This window comes from Piliocolobus tephrosceles, chromosome 8 (assembly GCF_002776525.5).
Source record: "Piliocolobus tephrosceles isolate RC106 chromosome 8, ASM277652v3, whole genome shotgun sequence".
Lineage (NCBI taxonomy): Eukaryota > Metazoa > Chordata > Mammalia > Primates > Cercopithecidae > Piliocolobus > Piliocolobus tephrosceles.
In genome coordinates this window covers 19,419,905-19,441,532 of record NC_045441.1, presented here as the reverse complement: position 1 = coordinate 19,441,532, position 21,628 = coordinate 19,419,905, and the positions used below count along the sequence as shown (strand labels likewise).

At 43.4% G+C, this 21,628-nt stretch overlaps 1 protein-coding gene and 1 pseudogene across 3 annotated transcripts in view; one reads left to right on the top strand and one right to left on the bottom strand.

The window, feature by feature from the left end:
• CALN1 (calneuron 1) overlaps nucleotides 1-21,628 on the top strand; it is a 668,523-nt gene that overhangs the window by 502,472 nt on the left and 144,423 nt on the right. The window lies entirely within an intron of this gene.
• On the bottom strand, nucleotides 2,427-2,615 carry LOC111547004 (annotated as a pseudogene).

Below are 21,628 nucleotides of genomic sequence, written 5' to 3'. Positions count from 1 at the left end.
GTAAATGTGTTTTCCGCTCCCTCCTAATTCTTTTTCCGGGGTAGCCGATTTCTTCATAAGCACAAATTCAAAGATTAGAGAGAGGGTAGCAATTGTTTGTAAACATAACAGATTCTTGGCTTGGGACTTATTAATTAACTCACTAATTTATAATTAGTAATTGACTCATTAGGCGTTTTGATGGCAATTAGTTTTTTAAAGAACAGCTTAGACACAATAGGTAAATTATTACATAAATTCAATCAGAATTTTTTTTTTTTTGAGATGGAGTTTCATTCTTGTTGCCCAGATTTGAGTGCAATGGCGGGATTTCAGCTCGCTGCAGCCTCTACCTCCCTGGTTCAAGCAATTCTCCTGCCTCAGCCTCCCAAGTAGCTGGGATTACAGGCATGTGCCACCATGCCCGGCTAATTTTGCGTTTTTAGTAAAGACAGGGTTTCACTATGTTGGCCAGGTTGGTTTCAAATCCCTGACCTCAGGTGATCCACCTGCCTCGGCCTCCCAAAATGCTGGGATTACAGGTGTGAGCCACTGTGCCCAGCCAATGTTTTCTTATTTTTTATTTTTTAAAATAGAGATGGGGTCCCACCATGTTGCCCAGGTTGATCCTGAACTCCTGGACTCAAGTGATCCGCCTACCTTGGCTTCCCAAAGTGCTGGGATTAGAGGCGTGAGCCACTGCACCCAGCTTAGCGGCATTGTTTAACACCACAAAAACATCATATAACCGCTGGGCTCCTCAGAAGGAAGATGGCGAAAGCTCACTGCTCAGCAGTGACTAGATTCATAACCCAGGGCTTTGGTCTATTTGTTTTAGGCTTAATTCTTGCAGATTTGGGGAACGTCAGGTTCTAAAACTTGAGTTCATTATTCCTGTCAATTCAGGGCACACCCTTACCATAAGCCCATGAAAGACACCCTGTTGAGTTATTTTATTATTTTTTCTTTATCTCCATGCACACTCCCCATTTTCATCCTGTCTATACATAGGTGTCTTTGAAAATAAATATTATTGCCAACCCCAATTTAATTTTCCAAGGTCCTGTTCCAAGCACTTTTATACACATTGTCTTCTTTCATCCTCCCAGCAGCACTGTGAGAAACATTGCTTTGGCCTGGCATGGTGGCTCACTCCCGGAATCCCAACACTTTGGGAGGCTGAGGTGGGTGAATCACCTGAGTTCATGAGTTCGAGACCAGCCCGACCAACATGGTGAGGCTCCGTCTCTATTAAAAATAAAAAAATTAGCTGGTGTGATGACATAGGCCTGTAGTCCCAGCTACTCGGGAGGCTGAGGCCCGAGAATCGCCTGAACCCCAGAGGCAGAGGTTGCCGTGAGCTGATATCATGCCATTGTGCTCCAGCCTGGGTGACAGAGCGAGATCCTGTCTCAAAAAAAGAAAGAAAAATTCTTTTGTTGTTCCCATTTAACAGAAAAGGAAACAGAGGCGTGGATACATGAAGTAATTTTTCCAAGATCACGCATTAGCATATGGCAGCGTGAGGTCTCGAATCCAGGCACCCTATACGTAAAACCTGAGCTCTATCACTCTGCAGTACTCTATCTACTCTGCATTTTAAAATATAGTGTGTTGTTTTGTGTGTGTGTTTTAAAATGTATTTGAATGTTATTGTGCAACTACTGTGAAACCAGAAAGTGTGAGACAGGTCTCAGTAAATTTAGAAAGTTTATTTTGCCAAGGTTGAGGACTCGCCCATGACACAGCCTCAGGAGGTCCTGACGACCTGTGCCCGAGGTGGTTGAGGCATAGCTTGCTTTTATCCATTTAGGGAGATAGGAGACATCAATCAATATATGTAAGGAGTACATTGGTTCGGTCTGGAAAGGTGGGACAACTTGAATCAAAGGCGGAAGATTGGAATGGGGGAAGGGACTTCCAGGTCACTGACAGGTGATACACAAATGGTTACATTCTTTTGAGTTTCTGATGAGCCCTTCCAAAGGAGGCAAATCAGATATGCGTCTATCTTCAGTGGGCAGAGGGGTGACTTTGAATAGAATGGGAGGCGGGTTTGCCCTAAGCAGTTCCCATCTTTAGCTTTCCTTACTGATATTGGGGGCCCAAGATATTTTCCTTTCATACTACAGGTATCCTTCTGTATCTTACTTTCTTCATTCTACATTATGCTTTCAAGATCTAATCACCTGCTAAAGATATCACTAGTTGATTGATCGCCACAGCGCATTCCATCACATCCATCCATCTCAGCTTACTCTTTTTTTTTGTTTGTTTTAAACTTGAAGCACAAATGCTTTATTTAAAGGCACATCTCAGTTCCTCTGTGGCGGGCAAAAAATAAAATAAAGGAGCAGATCATGGCACACCATTCCCACGAGTCAAATGGTCAAACCCCACATCCAAGACCCAGTGAGCAGCCAAGCTCAGCGCAACTTCCAGGCCTCTCACTCTGACTCCAATGGGGTGAGCACGTCCCCCTCGCACATGGGGCCTTTTACATTGCGGATGCTGGAGCGGCTCATGTTGTCCATAAATTCCACATGCACCTGCATGCACTGTCCCTGAGAGCCGGTCCTGCACAAGACCTTGATGACCCTGGCCAGCTTGATAGGCTGCACATGGCTGGTGTCCATGACGGCAGCATGGCAGGCAGTCTGGCAGAGTCAGTTGACTGTTTTTTGTTTTTTTGTTTTTTGTTTTTTTTTTTTTTTTTGAGACAGAGACTTTCTCTGTCTCCCAGGCTGGAGTACAGTGATGCGATCTGGGCTCACTGCAACCTTGGCCTCCTGGGTTCAAGCAGTTCTCCTGCCTCAGCCTCCCGAGTAGCTGAGGCTACAGGTGTGCACCACCACACCCAGCTACTTTTCGTATTTTTAGTAGGGACAGGGTTTCACCATGTTGGCCAGGCTGGTCTGGAACTCCTGACCTCAAATGATCTGCCCGCCTCAGCCTCCCAAAGTGCTGGGATTACAGGCATGAGCCACCGTGCCCGGCCCAGTTGACTCTTTTATGTCCCTAACGAGGGGCAGACAGAATGTCTCCCAATCCCTAATCCCCAAACATTCTAATAAACATTCTCATTCATGACCCCTTACATACCTGTGTGAATTTCTCTAGAATATATCATTTGGAATGAGACTGCTGGCATATAAGGCACACACTGCCGTTTAGATTGATTTCTGACGTGGTGTTGCTAACCCTCTTCCCAGCAGCACAGAAGATTCTTTCTTCTCTAATTTCTCATGAACATTCATCTGACTTAATAGTTTTTACTAATTTGATGGCTGTTGAGTGGTATACCATTGTTGTTTTTCATTTGCATTTCTCTAATCACAAATGAAATTTAACCTCTGTTCATAAACTTGGAGGCTTTGGGTTTACTTTTCTGTGAATTTCTTATTCATCTCTTTTGTTCATTTTTTTATACAGTGTCTGCTGTCTCGTTATCTAGGTACTATCAGTTTTAGAGGTTTCAAATATTGCCTCTCAGTCTTCCCTCCCATCAGTTAACTTCATTTATGGTGTCCTTGTTGAACAGAAATTCATAATTTTTCTCTTTTTTTTTTTTTGAGACAGAGTCTCTGTCACGCAGGCTGGAGTGCAGTGACGTGATCTTGGCTCACTGCAACCTCTGCCTCTGGGGTTCAAGCAATTCTTCCTGCCTCAGCCTTCCAAGTATCTGGGATTACAGATGCCCACCACCACATCGGGCTAATTTTTGTATTTTTTAGTAGAGACAGCGTTTCACCATGTTGGCCAGGCTGGTTTTGAACTTCTGACCTCAGGTGATCTGCCCACCTTGGCCTCAGGTGATCTGCCCATCTGCCCCCAAAGTGCTGAGATTACAGTCGTGAGCCACCATGCCTGGCCAGAAATTCATAATATTGATATAATTATATCCACTGATTTTGGGGGGCTTTTATTAAACCTTGGAGTCTTGTTTGGAAAATAATTTCATTAGACATTGGCTGGATATAGTGGAGTAATTTGTATACAACTAAACTTCTATAAAGAAGAACTATAGGCTGGGTGCAGTGGCTCATGCCTGTAATCCTAGCACTTTGGGAGGCCAAGGCAGGTGGATTGCCTGGCTCAGGAGTTTGAGACTGGCCTGTACACCATGGCAAAATCCTGTCTGTACCAAAATCATAAAAAATTAGTGAGGCGTGGTGGTCCGTGTCTGTGGTTTCAGCTACTCGGGAGGCTGAGGTGGGAAGATCGCTTGAGCCCTGGAGGTGGAGGTTGCAGTGAGCCGAGATTGTGCCACTACACCACCCTGGCCTGGGTGACAGATTGAGGCCCCCTCTGAAAAACAAACAAACAAACAAACAAACAAAAACAGAAGAAGAACTATAAAAACTGAATAGTTAACAACAAAACAGCTGTTTCATAGTATTGGAAAGTAAAGAAGACAACTAAGACCTGAGGGTCCAAAAAGTCAGAGAAGAGTGCATTGACGCAAACCTGATGTTTTCCACAGCATTTTACTCTCAGGAAATTTGCTATAACGAGTATAACGGTGGAAGAGAAAGCAGTGGCATTGAGATCGTGGTACTCGCTGGGATGAGTCTACAGAATTGGAGTTAATGGCTACTAAGTCAGCCTGAATGGGAAGGGCTCTATCCCAGAAGAATAGATTGCATGAAATTTCACCTCAAGGCATTCACCAACTCATAAACTATAAAATACAAGTTCAATACATATTTGTTTCCACGTGCTCAAAGGATAAAAAGTTAATCAGAGACTTTTGTCAGTTTCACAGTGCTGAGGAGAAAAAAAGTGGAGATCAGAGCATGGAAAACAGGAGGAACCCTGGTGAACATCCAGGTTTCCAGTAGAGACCCTCGAAGGGATATACCCTTGAAGAGAGGAAAAACTGCAGAACTACAGCAAAAACAACAAAGGTGTAGGAGGACACAAAGTGTTTGTGCAGCCTCTATAAGCTGACTGAAACTGGCTCACGGTCCGCAGTTGCTTACGTTGTTTGTAAGGCGTATCCTCTGTCCATTGGAGTTGAGGTAGTTTGGGTTGTAAATCAGCTGATAATTTCCCTGGTAGCTGCCATTGTTAGGGAGTTTGGCGAGAATATGGATTTCCTAGTGGCCTGAGAAATTTAGAAATGTGCCATGCCAGCCAGGCCCTGACCTCTATCCCTAGGTATCTTTTGCGTCCTTAATGTTAGGGTCTGTCTTAGTTGATATAAGGGGGTGTCTCAGATCACAGTGTGAATCCCAGTCTCAGCTCCAACACTTCCGAGCAGTGTATTTAGGCAAATTACCTCCTTTTCTTGCCTAATTTTCTTGTCTAGGAAATGTGGGGTGGAGAGGATTATCATAACTACCATCCATAAACATTTTTTTTTTTTTTTTTTTGAGACAGCGTCTTGCTCTATTGCCCAGGCTGGAGGGCGATGACACGATCTCGGCTCGCTGCAACCTCTGCCTCCCAGGTTCAAGTCATTCTCCTGCCTCAGTCTCCCGAGTAGCTGGGATTACAGATGTCCACCACCATGCCTGGCTAATTTTTTTTTTTTTTTTTTTTTTGTATTTTTAGTAGAGATGAGGTTTCACCATGTTGCCCAGGCTGGTCTGGAACTCCTAGTATCGAGTGATCCATCCACCATGGTCTCCCAAAGTGCTGGGATTACAGGCATGAGCCACCACGCCCGGCCACATCCATAAACATTAAGTGTATTGAGACTGTGGTCACTGCTGTATCCCTGACACCTAGCATCACCTTTGGCACATGTTAAACATGAACTAAGTAGTATCCAGTATCACAAAAGATATGACCTAATATTCCTAATTCCTGACCTGATTTTCCCTTGCCTATCATTTGTGTTGCAAGAAGCTTCAAAGGCATGCTGTCTCTAGTCTGCCCTCTTATTCTTTTATTAGAACGTTGCTGAAAAGCTTTGGTTTCCTTGCGTCTTGTTTTCTTCCAGCATTCCATTTTAGATTCATTCATTCATTCGTTCATTCACTCAGTCATCCTGATGACTGAATGCATTGAATTGACAATGAAAGCATTGACAAGCATTGATTTAGTGCAGATGTTTGTCCATCTCCTGCTCTTGCAAGCCTCCTGGCCCCCTACTGCTATCCCACCATGGCTCTCTCTGTTCTCAGTGGGTCTGTGGGGTCTGTGTATGGTATTTCTGTTCGTTTGTTTGTTTGTTTTTTGAGACAGTTTCATTCTATCGCCCAGGCTGGAGTGGCGCGATCTCGGCTCACTGCAACCTCTGCCTTCTGGTTTCAAGTGATTCTCCTGCCTCAGGCTCCCGAGTAGCTGGGATTACAGGTGTCCGCCACCACGCCTGGCTAATTTTTGTATTTTTAGTAGAGATGGGGCTTCACCATGTTAGTCAGGCTTGTCTCAAACTCCTGACCTCATGATCCACCCGCCTCGGCCTCCCAGAGTGCTGGGATTACAGGTGTGAGCCACCGCGCCTGGCCTTATGTACTTTAATATAATGCTCCTCTCAGTTCTTCTTTCCCCACCTCTCTCAGACATACATTATGGCTGTAATTATGGGAATCTCTTGGAAGCCCCATTAATGGACCCTTCCCTGATTTTCTTACTGACTTCACTTTATTCATTTGTTGATTTATTTGCCCAGTGTTTTCCAGGTATGATTTCAGTCACTGGGGATAGAGCACCAAATAAGCAAAACATGTTCCTGACGTCATTGTATCACAGCTTTCTCACTCTCTTTCAGGGCAGGGTAGGCACAGCTATGTATCCCTATCTGGAAATGATGGCTATGGAATGAAGGTTCCACCCCAGGGAAGAAGGCAGCCCCCATCTCTATGATATTTCCGATTATCTCTGTGCAAATCTCTGTGATACTCATGGGAACACTACCCATTCTTTGGTAAACTCTTTCTCTTTCTACAAGCCCCAACCCAGATGTTGCCTAAAACCTCAGTCGTTCCCTAACCCCCCCAAGGGACCCCCCTGAGTGCTGCATAAATCTGTGTTGAATAAATAGAGACAGAGATAAAAATGATATGGTTCTGAAAAAGGGCAGTCAGATTGGTGAAAGCACAGGCTGCATTTCACTTGGGTGCTGGGTGATAGAACCTAGATTTTTTTTGTTTTCCTTAAAATTAGACCAGGTAGGAAGAAGGTATGGCTATAGCCTTCAAATATTTAAAGAGTTGGCAGGCTCAGTGGCTCATGCCTGTAATCCCATCAGTTTGGGAGGCTGAGGTGGGAGGATTGCTTGAGCCCAGGAATTTGCGATCAGTCTGGCAATACAGCGAGACCCTGTCTCTACAAAAACATTTTGAAATTAGCTGGACGTTATGATACACACTTGTAGGCCTAACAGGCCTAACAGCTTAAGAGGCTGAGGTGGGAGGATCCCTTGAGCCTAGGAATGTAAGGCTTCAGTGAGCTATGATTGCACGGCTGGACTCCTGTCTGGTCCACAGGGGAAGTTTTATATATATATACCTGCATATCTACATGTGAAATTATACATCTACACATATTACATGCATATATATATTACACATACATATTTATATGTGTGTCTGTATATGTAAATACACATATACATATTTATATGTGTGTATATATGTAGATACATACACATATAAATATGTATGGGGTTTTTCTGTTGTTATTTTGTTTTGTTTTGTTGAGACGAAGTTTCACTCTTGTTGCCCAGGTTGGAGTGCAATGGTATGATCTCAGCTCACTGCAACCTCTGTTTCCCAGGTTCAAGCAATTCTCCTGTCTCAGCCTCCCAAGTAACTGGGATTACAGGCATGCACCACCATGCCCAGCTACTTTTGTATTTTTAGTAGAGACAGGGTTTCCTGTGTCTGATATATAGATTAGAAAGATAGGTATTTAAAGAGCTGCCTAATTGTATTAGTTCATTTTCATGCTGCAGATACAGACATACCTGAGACTGGGAAGAAGAGGTTTAATTGGGGTTACAGTTCTATATGGCTGGGGAGGCCTCCGAATCATGGCTGGAGGTGAAAGGCTCTTCTTATATGGTGGCAGCGAAAGAAAATGAGGGAGATACAAAAGCAGAAACCCCTGATAAAACCATCAGATCTCGTGAGACTTATTCATTACCACGAGAACAGTCTGGGGGAAACCGCCTCCATGATTCAAATTGTCTCCCTCCAGGCTCTCCCACAACACATGGGAATTATGGGAGCTACAATTCAAGACGAAATTTGGGTGGGGACACACAGCCAGACCATATCACTAATGGAGTTTGGAAGTGGGGATCAAATTGAAAAAAGCTTTCAGGAGAGTAGATAACAGGGGTTGGGGAAGAATACCTTAGAAACAAGGGCGGTTCAGCAGACGAGACCCAAATACCCACCTTCCAGACTTTGCTGCAGCCCCATACGGGACACATGGAATCTTCACACCCCAGAGCCCAGTGTCCATGTTAACCTCCTCCAGCATTTCCCAGGGACCTAGAAGATGGTTCCAGTATCATCAGTGGCCCTTCCAGCTTGGTGTACAATGCCCAAGGAGTGAAGCAAGGCTCTACGCTCATCTATTTTTAAGCAGTCAGATTTATGCAGCCATGCCGAAGAGGCCTGAGAAGCTGTTTATTATGAAATTAAACTTCTGGTTTCTGGAAACTTTTTTCTAACTCAGCAGGTGATGCCATTAGAGTCCTGACATGGCTTCTGGTCATGCAGAGAAGAACTTCCAGGGTATTATTTTAAGAACGTCCCAAATGCTCTGCACCACCTTCACCCAGCACACCTGGGAATTTCTATTACACTGACAGGTCAACACTCCTTCTTTGCCTGCACTGTCAAAACAAGGTTACAAAAAAAGCTTTAGCTAAAAGCAAAAGCTGCAGAAGGTACATGTAACCTGTAGATTGCATTTTGTGGTCAAGCATCCCATAACCTCAATTACCAGTGGGCAGATGCGTATCTTCACTTCACTCACAGCTGAAAGACGGAAAATGAAAAGCAGTGCCCCCTACAGGAGAAGGGATGTTTTTTATTTTTGTTTTTTGAGATGGAGTTTCGCTCTTGTTGCCCAGGCTGGAGTGCAAGGGTGCGATCTCTACTCACGGCAACTTCTGCCTCCTGGGTTCAAGCAATTCTCCTGCCTCAGCCTCCAGAGTAACTGGGATTACAGGTATGCGCTACCACACCCAGCTAATTTGGTATTTTCAGTAGAGACAGGGTTTCACCATGTTGGCCAGGCTGGTCTCGAACTCCTGACCTCAGGTGATCCTCCTGCCTGACCTCAGGTGATCCGCCCGCCTCGACCTCCCAAAGTGCTGGGATTACAGGCGTGAAACACTGTGCCTGGCAGAGAGGGATGCCTTTTAATGAATCCATCTACCACTGCTGATTCACTCTGCAGACAGTCTCATTCCTGGCAGAAAGACTTCCCACTTTTTCCTTTCTAGGGCCAGAAACACTTTTTCCTTCTTTGATTTGTTTAACTCACTGCTCTCCTGCACCCTGCTTGCCCTCGGGTCTGGGAACAGCTGACACAACTCCTTTGTCAGACTCACACCAATGTTAGCAGCCTTCTGTCTAGTTGGTCTTCAGTAAATCCTCATCATTGCCTTGGCCTGGACCCCTCAAGCTTTTTCATCTACTCTAGATCCTGAGACAACAACATCTACACCAGTGCTATAGTTTGGATGTGTGTCCCCTCCAAATCTCATGTGGAAGGTGACCCTGATATGGTTTGGCTGTTTCCCCACCCAAATCTCATCTTGAATTATAGCTCCCATAATTCCCATGTATTGTGGGAGGGACCAGGTGGGAGGTAAACTGAATCATGGGGGTGGGTCTTTCCTGTGCTGTTCTTGTGTTAGTGAATAAGTGCCACAAGATGTGATGGTTTTATGAATAGGAGTTCCCCTGTACAAGTTCTGTCTCTTCTCTGCCACCATGTAAGATGTGACTTGCTCCTCTTTGCCTTCCACCATGATTGCGTGGTCTCCCCAGCCATGTGAAACTGGGAGTCCATTAAACCTCTTTTTCTTTATAAATTACCCAGTCTTTATTGGGTATGTCTTTATTAGCAACATGAAAACAGACTAATACAACCCTCAGTGTTGGAGGTGGGGCCTGGTGGGAGGTGTTTGGGTCATGGGGGCAGATCCCTCATGAATGGCTTGGTACCCTTCCTGCAGTAATGAGTGAGCTCTCGTTCTGTTAGTTCATGCAAGAGCTGGTTGCTTAAAAAGAGCCTGGTATCTCTCTTGCTCCCTCTCTTGTCTTGTGGCACACCTGTTCCCCCTTTGCCTTCTACCATGAGTAAAAGCTTCCTGAGGTCTCACCAGAAGCCAAGTAGATGCAGGCACCCTGCTTATACATCCTGCAGAACCGTGAACCAAGTAAACCTCCTTTCTTTATAAATTACCCAGCCTCAGGTATTCCTTATACAATGCGAAATACACTGAGATAATCAGGGACTATACCAGTGACTTCACACATCCCGTAAGTACTAACAATCTTCCACAGTTTTCTCTATTCCACTTAACAGAACACCTTCAGATACGGGATCTAAGAAAGAACAATTCTCATTGAATATTATCTTTCTTTGATAATTCACAATCTTTTGAGGTGTCGGGAGAACTATTTTAGCTAGGAGTTGCATGAGCCAGTTCCAGCCTGCAGCCCTCTTTTGTCTGGCAAATACAAGTCACATTTTTTTAAAAAATTGATATCAGCATTTTCAAATATGGAGATTCAGTGCAAAAACTCAGATTGGCTGTTCTGTAAAGAGTGAACCTACATTCCCATATGGCAGCCCCCGACTGAAGCTGCTACCTTTGCACAGACATACATATGGGGTTTCCTTGATCCCTGCCACCCCTTTTGTGTTGCAGTCGTCCCATGTCACTCACTTACATCACCTGCCTGGCCCTGGTGTTGATAATCCCTGGTGTTGATAAACCCTACTAAGGCCAGTAATTGTCAATACTGCTTTGAACCTAGCACAGCAGGACTGTGTGACTTAGAATACCTTATTTTAAAGTCTCTCTGCATAAAATAACTTTCTCACTGGGAGATAAGCTAAGATTTATATAGAGAATTAATTCTAGAACATAAAAACCTAGAAATGCACGTTTTGTTGAGCTTCCACTGACTGCCTGGCACAAAGGATTCAGAGGTGAATTAAGACAAAGCGCCTGCCCACAAAAAAATTGTGACCTGATGGCTGTTAAGCAAAGCAACAATTTCTTTTATGATGTTGAAGCGGTGTGGTTGTCTAGGGTAAACACCCAGGGCTCATCATCTTGCACCAAGAAAATTTAGGACGTGGACACGCATGAGGAGTTTAAGAGTGGAGGTTTAATAGGCAAAAGAAAGAAAGAGGAGAACAGCTCGCCTATCTAGTGAGAGCGACTTCCCAAAGGGAAGACCGGCCGGCAGCGGAGCTGACCAGATTTTGTAAGCAGGCTTGAGGAGGCAGTGTCTGATTTACACAGGACCCACAGATTGGTTCCATCAGGTGTGACATTTACATACCACGCCAGGAAGGCTGGCCACCTCACCCTAATCTTATTATGCAAATGAGTTTCCCACTTGACTGACACCATCTTGTCTTCCTATGGTACACGTGGCTGGCAAAGAGGAGGGAAGATGGGGCCACCATTTTGGACATGACTAGTCCCAGGAAGCTTTTTTCTTGACGGCATTCATCCATGCAAGCTTCTAGCTTGTGTGTCTATATCTGTAGCTCAATTTTGCAGGCTGCTCTTTGTTGGAATATGATTTGGGGGCTGCTTTTTGTTAAAAATGGCAACCTTACCAAGGACTCCTGTAACCTCACTGTCTGCCTAAGTAGTTTCTTCTTAACTCCTACATCAATGTGACATGTGCACTATCTGGAATTATCAAAAGTAGTGATTATGAATGGGGAGAAGCATATCAGAATAAAAATCTTCCCAAAGCTCTCTAGATTCTAACATATACTTCTTATAGTCAGGTTGTACGCAAAAGATTCAAGTCAATATCGTTTGGAACATTTTATCGACAGGCATGATGGCTCATGCTTCTAACCTCAGCACTTTGAGAGGTCGAGGCAGCAGGATCACTTGAGGCCAGAAGTTCAAGACCAGCCTGGACAACATAGTGAGACCTCATCTCTATGAAAAATAGCTGGGCGTGGTGGTGTGTGCCTGTAGTCCCAGCTACTCAGGAGGTTGAGGTGGGAAGATCGCTTGAGCACAAGAGTTGGGGTTTGCAGTGAGATATGATCATGCCACTGTACTCCAGCCTGGGTGGCAGAGAAATGAAATAAATAAATGAAACATTTATTAGGGGACTCAGGTCACAGCATTGTTGGAAAGTCTTAGCTTCCCAGAACCACTCTCCAAAGCACACTGACAACCTGGGACTCCAAGGCGGCTACCTCCAGTGGCACAACAGAGAAGCTGGTGATTCAGGGAGCCATTTGCTAAATCCAGAAGCTACCACCCTAATTGCCAGATCCATAATCACACCAGCAGTGTCATCATTCACACTGGCAAACTGCATGCCAAGTGCCCTGATTCTCTCCTCATGTGTCTCACTTCCAAATCAAGTTTTGATGTAAAGTGTGCTAGGGCTGGCAGACCCCTGCTGCAAAGAAGTCTAAGAAATGAGTTTTGGGCTCCTCTACACTTTGGGAAGACAAATCAGAAGAATGATTATTGATTAAGCTAATCGATAATTCCTGCCACCGTAAGCCTCCCGTCATCACCCTCCTCAAAGAGAATCCCTGTCCAACCATCCCCAGTGATGATTGGGATTACACCGTATCTGTCAGTAGCAACGGCTTTGGAAAAAAAGGGTTAGAACTACTGATTTACTGCCATGTCAGGAGATTACAGTCCATCAGCCAAATCTGACTCACCACCTGTTTTCGTAGGGCCCAAGAAAACCATTCTTAAGAATGGTTTTCGGCTGGGCGCGGTGGCTCACGCCTGTAATTCCAGCACTTTGGGAGGCCAAGGCGAGCGGATCACTTGAGTTCAGGAGTTCAAGAACAGCCTGGGCAACATGGTGAAACCTCGTCTCTGCTAAAAATACAAAAATTAGCTGAGTGTTGTGGTGCATGCCTGTAATCCCAGCTACTCCAGAGGCTGAGGCAAGAGAATCGCTTGAAGCCAGGAGATGGAGGTTGCTGTGAGCTGAGATCGCTCCACTGCACTCCAGGCTGGTTAACAGAGTGAGACTCCATCTCAAACAACAACAACAAAAAGAATGGTTTTCACAGATGAACATATGCTACCAATTTGATTATAGGAAGAAGTAACTTTGAATCCCAATTAAGCAAAATGTTATCCCCTCTAAAAAAAGAATTCAATTTTTCTCATTCATGTACCCACATTTCAAAAAAAAAAAAAAAAAAACCTCTATCATTATTTCTTAATTTCATCAATACAGGTATTTTTGGAAATTTGTTTTCTCTCTTATTAAATACCTTCACAATTTCCTTGATTTATCCTTCTGGCACACAAAGCCTAAAATATTTGTAATCTGTCCCTTTGCCAGAAAACAAAGTTTGCAGACCTCTCGTCTAGAAGCATGTACAGTGTTATAAAAGTACCAAAAGGGACATCTAAATCAGACAAAGAAGTCAGAGGAAACTTTGGCGTGGGTTATGCTGAACTTGAAAAGCAATTAAGCATTTTAAAGATGGAGAAGAGAAGGGAGGGAGTTTCAAGACCCAGAAAACAGCATGTGAGAAGCGCAGAAGAGTTTCTGGAACTGGGACACCAGAATATACACACGCGAGAGAATGGAGTTGGACCGCTTCGTTACACCAAACACAACAATTAACTCAAAATGGATCAAAGACCTAAATTCAAGATCTGAAATGATAAAACTCTTAGAAGTAAATATACGAGCAAATGTTCATAAAGCACAAGGGACCCAAGATAAAATAGGCAAATTGAGCTTCATCAAAATTAAAAAGTGTATTGAAAATAAAAGAGACACCATCAAGAAACTAAAAAGACAACCCACACCATGGGGTGCATATATTTGCAAATCATATAGCTTTATACAGGACTTGTGTCTCGAATGTATAAAGAACTCTTTCAACTCAATGATAAAAAGTCAACACACAGAAAGGATGGACAAACGATCTAAAAAAGACACTTTTCCGAAGAAGATATACAAAAGGCCAGTAATCACATGAAAAGGTGTTCGACATTATGTCTTTAGGGAAATGCAAATCAAAGCCATAATGAGTCACCACGCCATCCTGCTAGGATGGCTATATTGAAAAAGGCAGATAGCAGTAAGTACAGTTGGCACTCTGTATCCGTGGGTTCTGCATCTGTGGATTCAAATAGCTATAGATCAAAAATATTCCAGGAAAAAAATTGAGTCTGTCCAGAACATGTGCAGATTTTTTGCCTTTAGTCACTATTCCCTAAACAATATAACAACTACGTATATCGCATTTACATTGCATTAGGTATTATAAGTAATCTAGAGATGATTTAAAGTATACAGACACATGTGCATAGGTTATATGCAAATATGACATCATTTTATATAAGATACTTGAGCATCCATGCACATTGGTATCCATGAGATGTCCTGGAACCAATCCTCACAGATACCATACGACCGTACTAGATACCGTACTAGAAAGGATGTGGAAAATTTGGAACCCTCATCCACTGCTGCTGTGAATGCAAATTGTGCAGCCAATCGGGAGGACAGTCTGGCATCCCTCAAACAGCTGAACAATTACCATGTAATCTATCAATTCCACTCCTGGGTGATACTGAGAAATAAAAACATACATCCACAAAAACCATATTACAAGGAAATTCATAGCTGCGTTGTTCACAGTAGCCAAAAAGTGGACATAACCCAGATGTCCTTCAGCTGATGAATGGATAAACAAAAGTGGCATATCCACACAATGGAATATTATTTATCAATAAAAAGAAATGATTCACAATAGCTAGGACATGGAATCAACCTACATGCCCATCAATGATAGACTGGATAAAAAAATGTGGTACGTACATTCTATGGAATACGATGCAGCCATAAAAAGGAATGAGATCATGTCCTTTGCAGAGGCATGGATGGAGCTGGAAGCCATTATCTTCAGCAAACTAACGTAAGAACAGAAAACCAAGTACCAATACTGCATGTTCTCACTTGTAAGTAGGAGCTGAATGATGAGAACACATGGATCCATCAAGGGGAGCACCACATACTGGGGCCTGTCAGAGGGCGGGGAGTGGGAAGAGGGAGGGCATCAGGAAGAACAGCTAATGGATTCTGGGCTGAATATCTAGGTGATGGGATGATCCGTGAGGCAAACCACCATGGCACATGTTCAACCATGTAACAAACCTGCACATCCTGCACATGTACCCCTGAACTTAAAAGTTGGGAAAATAAATCAATATTTTAAAAAATGAAGTTCTTATACATGTCACCATGTGAATAAAACATTATGCTAAGTGGAAGTAACCAGACACAAAAGGTCACGTATCATGTGATTCCATTTACATGACACATCCAAACTCGGTGAATCCATTGAATCAGAAAGGAGGGGAGTGGGTCCCTGGTGGGAGAGCAGTAGGGGTTGCTGGCGGGTTTGGGTGGGCAGCGGGGGGGGGGGGGGGGGTAGATCAAGGTGCGGATCAAGAATGTTTCTTTTTTTTTTTTTGTATTTTTAGTAGAGATGGAGTTTCGCCATGTTGGTTGGTCTGGAGCTCCTGACCTCAAGTGATCCCTCCACCTCGGCCTCCCAAAATGTTGATATTATAGGTGTGAGCCACTGTGCCGGGCCTAGAATATTTTTTTGTGGCGATAAAATTGTTCTAAGATCAGTTGTAGAATCTGTTGTTGTGATGATGGCGTAACTCTGTGACTATACAAAAAACCATTGACTTGTATACTTTAAGCAAAAGATACAGTGTGTGAACTATTACATTGGTGCAAAAGTAATTGTGTTTTTTGCCATTAAAAGTAATGGCACTCTGTATCCACAGATTCTGCATCCATGGATTCAAGTAACCATGGATCAAAAATATTCAGGGAAAAACTTGTGTCTGTATAAAACACGTCCGGCCCTTTATTTTATTTTATTTTATTTTATTTTATTTTATTTTATTTTATTTTATTTTATTTTATTTTGCCATTAAAAGTAATGGCAAACTTCTCTTGCACCTCTCAGAGATTTGAAGCCCCAGGGCAATTGGGTGGCCTGAAATCAATGGAAAGACAGGCATTCGCAAGGAGAGATTGGACACAACCATTGAGTCATCTATGGGAGACCAAGGAGGAAGAGAGGCCAGGTGCCATACAGTGGGAGAGAATCATTCAGTGAAATTTTTAAACAAATTTCTAAAGTCGTGGGGTGGACTTGCATGAGAATATAGGTTTATACCCACTTACAGGGTCTTCTCCATGGACCTCTGTTGTGCACTCACAAGAAAGATTGGTGAGGGGGCAGGAGGTGAGAGAAAGACTTCCTCCATATGGAGGACAGAGAGATGAGTGTCACTTCTGTGGCAAAGCACAGATTCTCACCAAGGTCGTTCCTCTAAGGATCAAAAGCCTTAGGATGCTGGAGAAGGGTAGCAAACCTTGTGGTCACTAGGATACAGGTAAAGACCATTGCAGTAAGGAAGCAGAAAGAAAAGGGAAGAGTCTTCCATTCCAGAGGGTTGGACCCAGGCCATTAAAGATCTCCTACCCCTGGGGAAAGAGCAAGAAACTCTCCCATTCACAAGGGCCACCAAAGATTCAAGACATCATTTGGCTGCTACAAGGAGGAGGGTCAGAATTACGGAGAAAGCCTGATCTGCAAGACTTAGGGACACAGGGCCTTCCTAGGACCAAGGCTGGACTAGGAAAACAGAGACCTGACCCCTCCTATACACCACTACTAGACCAGCAGGCACCAAGTAACAGTAGCAATCTATCACTGAGAGAAGAGGAAGAGCATAAAAAAAGGACCTTCTCTAAGGTACAGACACACAGAGAAAGACAAAAGCTAAGGGTTAAACAGGAATATTAGAAACAGCTTTTATGCAACACATACCCCATCCAAATAACTAGATTACATTAAAAACATTTGAGGCTGGGCACGGTGGCTCATGCTTGTAATCCCAGCACTTTGGGAGACTGAGGCGGGTGGATCACCTGAGGTCAGCAGTTTGAGACCAGCCTGGCCAACATGGTGAAACCCCATCTGTACTGAAAATACAAAAATTAGCCAGGCTTGATGGTGCACGCCTGTAGTCTCAGCTACTCAGGAGGCTGAGGCAGGAGAATCACTTGAGTCTAGGAGGCAGAGGTTGCAGTGAGCCAAGATGGCACCAGGGCACCCCAGCCTGGGCAACAGAGTGAGACTCTGTCTCAAAAAAAACGCATGCAAGAAATTTGAGACCTGTGGTACACTGAAGGTATACCTTCAGTGATCTAAACCCAGATCAATTCCAGTAGACTCTTCTTTATGTTGGCAGACCAAGCAAAAGCACTGTTTACTTTATTCTCTACTCTCATACCTCACAGTGTTCATGTATAATAAAAAGTTACAAGACAAAAATGCAAGACAGAACAACTCACTGTCAGGAGTCAAAGTAATCAACAGAACCAGACTCAAAGATGACAAAGACGTTGGAACTCTCGGGAAATTTAAAATAGCTATGATTAATATATTAAAGGCTGTCATGGAAAAAGTAGACAATATGTATGGTGGAGAATTTCAACAGAGAGAAGCTATAAGAAAGAGTCTAATGAAAATCTATAAGAAAATATATAAAGAAATATATAAAAATATATAAAATATATATATAAGAAAAAAATAAGAAAATCTATTAAAAAAAGCTATAAGAAAGAGTCTAATGAAATAAAAGATATAATGACAGAGATGAAAAATGACTTTGATGGACTTATCAGTGGACTTAATACAGCCAAGGAAAAAATTTATGAACTTAAAGGTGAATCAATAGAAACTGACCAAATGAAACACAAAGAGATAAAAAGAATAAATTTTTAAAAATAGAGCATCCAAGATTAACAGGCTAATATCAGACAGTCTGAAATGTGTACAATTGGAATGACAGAAGGATTAGAAAGAGATAGGGACAGACGACCTACTTGAAGAGATAATAGCAGAGCAGTATCTAAAAATAATGTAAGACATCAAATCACAGATCCAAGTGGCTCAAGCCTGTAATCCCAGCACTTTGGGAGGCCGAGACGGGCAGATCACGAGGTCAGGAGATCGAGACCATCCTGGCTAACACGGTGAAACCCCGTCTCTACTAAAAAAATACAAAAAACTAGCCGGGCAAAGTGGCCGGCGCCTGTAGTCCCAGCTACTCGGGAGGCTGAGGCAGGAGAATGGCGTAAACCCGGGAGGCGGAGCTTGCAGTGAGCTGAGATCCGGCCACTGCACGCCAGCCTGGGCGACAGAGCGAGACTCCGTCTCAAAAAAAAAAAAAAAAAGAAAAGAAAAAAAAGACATCAAATCACAGATCCAAGATGCTCAGAGAGCCCTGTAACAGAATGGGTCTAATCAGCAGAACAAGCATGGATAGGGTTTGCTATCCAATAGGCCTATTGGAGATGGTATGTTCCGATGACTGGGTAGTGGAGAAGCTCGTTGGTTTGGCCAGAAAAGATCTGGTCTGGAGTTGCTGGGCAAACAGTAGGTAACTTTCTGGAGTGCTGGCTGTGAAGCAGCATACAGTGGGAATCTGGGTGATGGCAGGGGCCAAAGGCTTTCAGTGCTGAAGGGGCAAGCTTGGGTGTCTGGAGACTTGCAAAATGCTCATCGGCAACACATGGAGCTGTGTGCAGGCTGTGGCGGTTGGGGGTTTGGGGTGAGGAGGAAGCTTGCTTAGGGAGCCCGAGCATGTCGGGAGTTAGCTTCTGTGTTGAGCGGGCTGCAGAAAGATTATTGCCAAACAGAGGCTTCAAGGCCACAGAGGGACCATGATCTGAGTTGTGACAGTTGTCCTCAAAACTACACCACCTTAGTCAGCTGGTGGTGGGTTTCTGTAATCCCAACGACTCGGGAGGCTGAAGCAGGAGAATCACTTAAACCCGGGAGCTGAGATCTCCCCATTGCACTCCAGCCTGGGCGACAGAGAGACTCCATTTCAAACAACAGCAACAAACTACACCACTGGCCTCTCTTGGATGACACCAGGAGTTGCAGAACGCCCCTTTCTCCAGTTTGGCTTCAGCACCCTCTACCGAGAAAGCTCAACATCGTGCTGACTTCAAAGGAGAAATGCTCAAAGGGATTCTACTGCTTATCACACAGCCTATATCGGAAGATGCATTCAGAGCTGAGAGGCAATAAATGGATAACTGATGCAAACCCAATCTGTCAACCCAGAAGTCTATATTTTTAAAATTAAAGGAAAATATTTTTAAAGGAAATTGTTTTTAAAATTAAAGGAAAATATTTTTAAAACTAAAGACAAATAATGACTTTCCAGACCAAACAACAACCAAAAAAACAAAACAAAACAAAACAAAACAAAACAAAAAATGGGAGGAGAGGGGCTTTGAGAACACATTACCGGCAGACCTTTACTATAAAAATTAGTGAAGGACATTCTTAAAGCAGAACAATTATCATAATGGGAGAAACTTACGTCTACATAAAGAATGAGAATTTCTAGGAATAGTTGAAAGCAAGTCAATATAAATTAATCTTTCTTTCCCCCTCCCCTCCCCTCCCCTCCCCTCCCTTCTCATCCCTTCTCCTCCCCTCCCCTCCCTTTCCTTTCTCAGAGTCTCACTCTGTTGCCCAGGCTGGAGTACAGTGGCACCATCTCAGCTCACTGCAGCCTCCACCTTCCAGGTTTGAGCGATCCTCCTGCTTCAGCTTCCCGAGTAGCTAGGATTACAAGCATGTGCCACCACGCCCAGCTAAGTTTTGTATTTTTAGTAGAGACAGGGTTTCACCATGTTGGACAGGCTGGTCTTGAACTCCTGACCTCAAGTAGTCTGCCCACCTCGGCCTCCCAAAGTGCCGCGATTAAAGGCATGAGCCACTGCACCCGGCCAAATTCATTTTAAATCTAAAGGTTGATTTTATTTTAAATCAATTTCTATTGATTTACCCTAAAAAGATTGATCCTTCAAAGCAATTATTTAAAGCAATTAATAGTTTTAGGACATAATGTATTTGTAGCACATGTCAAAGTTAAATGATTGACAGCAATAGAACAAAAGATTGGAGAGAAAAAAATGAGGAGAATATTGTTTTCGGTGTTCTTATGTGTAATGAGCACTGTATTATTTGAAGATAGACATCATAGTCAAACCACTGAAAACCAAAGGTAAAGAGATATCGTGAAGGCAGATAGAGTAAAAAGAAATACGGAGAAAAACAGATTAAGGTAGAGCTATTTAAAAACAAGAAATTAGGAATACAAACCTCAGATATTATTTTATCTGAGATAGTATGGATTGGAAAGACCCCATCTGTAACTTCAAGAGTATTGGGTGTGTTCTGGTTCTTAAGATGGATAAGGGGGTCATAGGTGTTTCATTTATTATGCATGATGATGCATGATGGCCCTGAAGGTAATATAGAAACATTCTTTTGTATATATTAAGTATTATATTAAAATGTTAAAGGTTAATTTTATACCTCTCACCAAGGAACTATATTCTATATCTGGAAAGGCTGGTCTGAAGTGCAGAGGTGGGTTCCACCAGCCACTGGAAAAAGACCTGAAATCCTTATCTTTTTTTTTTTTTTTTTTTTTTTGAGATGGAGTTTCACTCTTGTCGCCCAGGCTGGAGTGAAATGGCACAATCTCGGCTCACTGCAACTCTCACCTCTTGGGTTCAAGCGATTCTCCTGCCTCAGCCTCCTGAGTAGCTGGGATTACAGGTGGCCGCCACCATGCCTGGCTAATTTTTGTATTTTTAGTACAGACGGGGTTTCACCATGTTGGCCAGGATGGTCTCGAACTCCTGACCTCAAGTGATCCACCCACATTGGCCTCCCGAAGTGCTGGGATTACAGGTGTGAGCCGCCATGCCCAGCCCTGAAATCCTAATCTTGAACTGCAAATTTATGGTTGCAGAGCCTTCAAAGGCCGTGCTAACATGGGTGACGTTTCAAAAATCAAATGCTAGTGGGAGCCACAGGGAGGGGACACTGTGGTCTATTGTGATACTCTTAAAAGAAAGTGCATCTGTGTCTAGCTGTCTCCAGGAAGGATGTGAGCATCCTTAAGTGTACTTTCTAACTTTTTGTAGATTCTGAAAATTACAGGAGAATGTTATCCCTGATCCAGGTCATTGCTCTAAATCTTCCTGGCACCCAGGAAAAACCATAAACTATCTCTTTATTTAAATTAGGTAATCACAAGAATGCACCAGGAAAACAGGAAAGTGCAGGCTGCAGATGGAATTGGTTTAATGAAAGATTTGGAATAATAGACTGAGACTCCTGTCTGGACCTATGCTTGAATGACATACCATTGAGGTTAATTGGATGAATCGCAAATGTTTTCTTCCCCCTTTAATCACAAATGCATAGGGGAGCCACCATTTCCCAAATAAAATGCATTCTTCCTTCGAGCTAGCTAGTTCTCCTCTGAAGCTATTGATTATATCTGTGTTTTTATAGGGCCTGGCAGAACCAGACAGCCAAATAAAAGCAAGCATCAACAGAGCACAAA